Source organism: Setaria viridis, chromosome 4, assembly GCF_005286985.2.
Source record: "Setaria viridis chromosome 4, Setaria_viridis_v4.0, whole genome shotgun sequence".
In the NCBI taxonomy this organism is placed as follows: domain Eukaryota; kingdom Viridiplantae; phylum Streptophyta; class Magnoliopsida; order Poales; family Poaceae; genus Setaria; species Setaria viridis.
The window spans coordinates 6,730,814-6,736,912 of NC_048266.2; positions in this window are offsets into that span (position 1 = coordinate 6,730,814).

The window sequence follows — 6,099 nt, forward strand, 5'->3', positions numbered from 1 at the left end:
AATAAACATGTACTTAATTTGACTACATGTTAAATAAAATATATCATGTTTGACCTTTTCAAAATAAAAGATGCGTTGAAGTTCTATGGTAATCCACTGAGTAGATGGCAAGAAACATAGATGTTTATATGAATCATAATGAATGACCAAAAGGTGAAACTCTACAATAAAAAGAGTGCAAATACATACACTTTTTTTTAAGAATCAGACACGTAACCTTTTTTTATTATGATCCTACAATCTTTTTTTAACATTGATTGTAACTTTAAGTTTTAATTTATGAAGCTCTGGTTCTAAAAAAAGATATAAGGTTTCGCTTGGTCGAGGACCAAAGATTTCTAGGTCCTAGAGATTCATATCGAGAATATGGCAACCTTGTGAGACATGCAACTGAGCCAATACATCCATATACCGTCATCGAACTGCTACCGCATTGCGAGAACTGATGTACACAATCGCTGTTGTATTGATCTTTGCTTTGCCTCAAAGGCTTCGATTAACAAAAGATCGAACGCCTGCACACGCTCCAGGACACCACCATTTGTTTACTGTTGCTTCATTTTGGGGGGGAGAAATTTGAAAGGATCGCCCAAACATACAGAAATGGCGTTTCATGTTTGTTTGGTTTCAGCTTTAAAGTTTCAACCCTGAAACGACTCCCTCCCAAAAGGAAAACCCCTAGGAGACCAGCACCTCGATCACTCCCTTTTGGCAACAAAAAATCGCCCCGTAAACCGTAGTTTTCATTCAGCAACTACCTGGCGGGGGAGGCGTCTCCGTCCGCACCGGAAACCGCAACGGAGTCAACCGGGGTGGTTAGCCGTGCTCCACCACCGGTACGATTACGAGCGATAGTCGAAAGGCTGGCTGTTTTTCCCTAGGGTCTAGGGATAACTAACTGCTGGTGATCACTGAGTGATCAGAGTGCCTTTGGCTCCTGCAATCAGAGTGAGGCATGGTGCAATGAGTTCTGGCTCTGGGGCGAGCTTTTCTTGCCAGGGAAGCGATTGTTTTCATTTGTTTATTTTTTTCACCTGCGCATCTCGAATTCTCGATGTCACTGTCTTGCGGTATCATGTGCTCTCGGTTCAGCAAGCTTTGGGTGTTGTTTCTTTTTTTTTTAAAAAAAAGAGGAGGAATCCACTAGGAGTCTTCAGTCTTCACCGTATATAATCATGCGTGCCTCGTGACTAGGCATACTGTGGTCAAGTGTCAAGATCACTTACCAGACACTCATGGCAGATTTCGGAGCAGATCATCAGTACTCTTTTAGTGGGGGCTGATGATCACCTCCCCACTTAACCAAACAGAGCATGCCGCCCTTTTACTTTGGGAACAGGTCAATGACATGTTGACAACTGTGCGTGCCAAACAAACTCTTGCACGGCCACTGGTCAATAAGCATGCTCTCTGTTTTCTATGCGAAAGCAGCCAGAATCCAACAACCCCTGTTAGGAGCAGAGCAGCATCTTGTTCGATGGAGCTGAATTTTGCAGTCGATTCACTCGGTGACACCGACCGTGCGTTAGGCCGCATCTGGACCTTCCGGCGTTGCTGCCACAGCGGCGACCAGATTGGCCACCGGCGAGGCGAGCAGGACAAGGCGGACGGGGGTGGTCAAATGATACGGAATGTGGTGCTTGCGTGTTGACGCGTCGGTGCCCGATTAGGTTGGCGCGAATGATGATTTGCTACTCGTGCTTCTGGGGTTGTACTGAAGAAATACACGTACTCCTGTGTGCAGCTGAGGCTAGGTTGAGTTCGATGTGATACCCGAACCATGACTTCATGAGCTGATCAGGTTAGTACTGTATGATGATAATACTACCTACTTTCTGGGGCCACAGATCACTAGAGAAGAAACCACCATGACAATACATGACATGCTTGTGCTAACCATTCAATAAGCAAGCCAGCATGCTGATCAGGTTAGTCTACGTGTGAAGATTGACCTGTGCCAACAGTTGCTTCATGGAGTGTTTGTAGCGGAGGATAATTGTGAACCTCCTTTCTTTTTTAAAACACGCAGTGCTTAATACTCCATCCGTTTCAAATTGTAGATCGTTTTGACTTTTTCTAGGTTTATAGATATTATTATGCATCTAGACATACTATATCTAAGCGCATAGAAAAACTATGCACCTAGAAAAGTCAAAACGACCTATAATTTAGGACGGAGGGAGTAGATGTTAAAGCAGTATTATTTAGAAAAAGAAACCTATGAATTTTTTTTAGAAAACCTGATAAACTCAATTGGTGTCAGTAATTGGCCTTAAAAACGAGTTTCACGAGGGAGGGAGCGAGGTTCCATCAGCAGCGAAATTTAAGCCGAAACAAAAAAAAAATAGCCTGAAAAAAGGAGGAAGTAATGCCGGCCCATGGGACAGACCACATTTCGCGTAGTCTAGACTCTAGAGGCCCCCAAGCCCACTGTGTGGCACGCGCGCGCAGCCTGCGCCTGCGTGTTAGGCTTGCACCGAAGCGAGTCGCCGCCGCCCGGACAGGACTGCTGAGGAGACACGCACTTGCCGTCGATGCCTCGCCAGCGAGTCCACACCGAAGCAGGGAGATGCTAAAGCGGACATCCAAATCCAAATCCATGGACGACCTCAGTGATGTCCCCAACAAAAAGCAGGGTATCCGATCCGATGATGCGAGCTCGCGCACATCTTTATTTGGTGCTCCGAGGTCAACCGTAGTCCACTACAAATACTGTTAATCCATCCCTTGGTTGGCATTTGGCAATGGTTTCCATTGCACAAACTGGAGCGAACGACCCTCTAGCTGACTTGTTAGGGGCTTAAGTAGCAGCTTCGTCCTGGGTTCGACTCCCCGTGAGAGTAAATTTTAGGTTAGGATTAAAAAAATACTCTCGCCTGTCACCATACCAAAGTATAAGAGGCCCAGCCCAGTTCTCAAATGGACTTAATGGTGCCACTGTGCGAGGGTGGAGTAGGGGTCGGAAGTTTTCTAGGTCTGCGAGAATGTCATCTTCTTGATGCAAATCCCCTCCTCCCCCCTCCCCCCTCCCCTTTCGCCTGTCACCACATCAAAGCATAAGGAGACCCGATCCAATTCTAAATTGGGCTTAACGGTGCCATTGTGTAAGGGTGAGGCAGGAGTCCGAGGATTTTCTAGATATGCGAGAATACCTTCTTCTTAATTTCGGGAGCGCATGCGAGAATGTTTCTTCTTCATGCAAATGCCCGAGGGCGTCGTACCCCGCAAGTCTAGTTTTTTTTTCCTGTTGCACAAACTGGAGCGTCCGCGTCGAAGGAAGCACCGCGGTGTGCTAGCTTTGTTTCGTTTGTTTGGTCGGCGGCACAAAACTGAACGAGCTGAGGTTGCATGGATGGGACGGTAGACAAGACAACATGCGCAAGTATAAAGCACTCCCTCGGCAATGGTTTGCAGGTATCATCCGATGAATAAGCTGACGGTGACTCTGGTTGCCGGTTGGAGGTATGTACAGTGTGAGGTTCTACGTTTGGCCCTGGCTACTATGTTTATTCGATCGATTTCTTTTTACTTATATACCACACTCAAGTGTTTCTTTCCTCTCCCACTCGATTTTTTTTCCGGCTGCATCATAATCCGACCGTGGATCTCCTTTCTTCTTCCTGAGTAACAACATATTAAGTTAGGCTCGTTAGTTAAAAAAAATGCGTAGCTTAGCTGATAAAATTCCTTATGGTAAAACCTGCTCACTAGAGTTCGAGTCTTCGACTCGACACTGGCATTTATATTTTTCTGGATTTATTCCAGGATTTAACCGGCACGATTCTTTCGGTGGTAGGCGATATGCCCGTCAACAGTGAGGCGCCAGTGATGACTTCGTCAATCTCGAGGATTTGCCGGTTCAGTCTTTCGGAGGTGCTCATAGAGGTAGAGTTACGTACATGTGTTCGTAGGGATGAGTGTGCATGCGTGTTTTTGAACGTATGTGTCTTTACCGTTTGATTCGAAAAAAAAAGTTAGTCTCGAGACTTTTGATTGGTTGTGAGCTTTGATAGACATGTAGCCAGGACAAATGGACGGTGACTGTTAATATAATAAGATGCAATACGATAAAAATAGAACCCTATTTGTGAAAATATAGATTCCCCATGCTCTTTTTGAAGGGAATTCCCATAAAATAGTTCTATTTCATATTTTTTCCATACAAGAATCCGAAAAGATTCCCACGTTGGCCCCAATGTTCATTCGATCGATAGCTACACCTTTATTTAGCACTACCGATACAGGTAAAAACTAGAAAAGCTCACACCGATATGCATTTTCTGCCCATCCAAATGTGAAGGGCTGGGAACCCATTGACGCATTCGAGTCATTGTTTCGTTACATTTCAAACTTTCAGATGTATTGATTTGACACCTGTCGTTGTCGAGATTAGCGGATCAAGACTAAAACTAGTAAATTTCTTTTATGCGCGTAAGATTTCGGATGGTGGCGTGGGAGACACGGGGTTTAGACTGGTTCGGGTAAGGAAAAGCCCTACGTCCAGTATGGGGAGCTGCTCGTGTTGCCCACGTGGGGTCTGTAGTAGGGGTTACAAGAGTGCGAGAGAGGGAGCTGGTCCCAAGTCTCTTAGGTGTGCACTGATGTTCTGAAGGAGAGTGTGTGTGTTCTGTTAGCTTGAGAGAGTCCCCTGTCTCAGGGCCCCCGGTCCTCCTTTTATAGCGCAAGAGGAGCTCAGGGTTACAGATGAGCCAGGCATGAGGAGAAGTAAAAGAGATAAGCTAATTCAAGTAAAATACAATACAAGGGGAAGGACCAAGTTCCAGGGCCACCGCCCCCCACTCCGGCCTTCGGCTCCTGTCAGCGCGTCCGCCGGAAGAGGACGGCTGCCTTCGGATCCTGTCGACGATCTCCCTGGTGGCCGTTGCCGCCAGGCATGATGATGGTGTTCGGTCATGGCATCTGTGCCCGTCGGGGAAGGCGGCTGCTCCTGTTATCTTGCTGATGGTCCGTGGGACGCGGACGTCGCGTCCCTGTCGCCGGATACGTGGGGCGTGAGAACGGGCGGGGCTTCCTCCTGTGCCGGACGGCGCAAGCCATGAGTGCCTTGCAGGGAATCGGGGAGAGCCGCGACCACTGTAGCCTGTGCTGTGCGGTCGTGCATGGGTACTTATGGCGGGTCGCGTCGGGGGCACGGGCGCCTTTCTGCACGCTAAGGCCGCGGCACATTTATGGCGAGATCGACAGGGGGGCCCACAAGATCCGCGCTCTTATCTTCCAGTCTGCGCTCGAGGCGGATACTTGTCTTGTGGGCCCGGATGAGTCCGACCCCCTGCGCCCCGAGTCGGGCAAGGCGGAGTCTTGTAGCGAGGGGTCGGGCGCTCCTGACCCTGGGACCGTGGGTCGGGCGAGGCGGAGTCTGGTTATCAAGGGGTCGGGAACGTCCGACCCCGGGGCACTGGGTCGGGCGAGGCGGAGCGGGGCTCTCCCCTCCCATGTTAGGCCGACGGTAGTCTTCATTACCTCAGGTAGGCCTGTGCCTTGATGATTGTTGTTTTAATGGGCATTAGGAGGTTGTTAATATTTCCCCCCAACAGTAGCCCCCGAGCCTGTGGTGGAGCGGGGACGCTCCTCCAGAGGCTGCTATCGTCGTTTGTAGGGGATTCCTGCTCATCGTGCAAGCTGCAGTTAATCAGGGATGGGAAGTGTTGTTTGTTCGGCTTGGTCGAGGAGGTTGATCAGGCGAAGCGTCCTGTGGGCGACTCGGCACGGGAGGATTTCTTGTTGTTCCATAGAGCACCTTCCGTCTGAAAACCTCAAGTCGTGACCATTCGCGTGGTCATTAGTTGCGTGGCTAGCCCTCGAGCCCCTGTGCGTTGCAGGGGATCGGTTGGGAGGCTAGATTGACTTTTGTACGTTACCCCTCAAGCGTCCGTTCGCTGAGACGGAGGGGGCGAGCCGTGCCACGTTATCCTCGCCGGACGAACTGTGGTGCTCGTTGAGCTGCTGACAGGTTGATTCGAGTGGGGTCCCGGTCCCCGTTCGGGGAGGTCCGGCTCGGGCCAAGCTGGTGGCGTACCCTAGGTTCCGGTCGGCCAGTTCATATAGTTCCCGAGTCCGTTCGATCGGATCCGGGGGCTC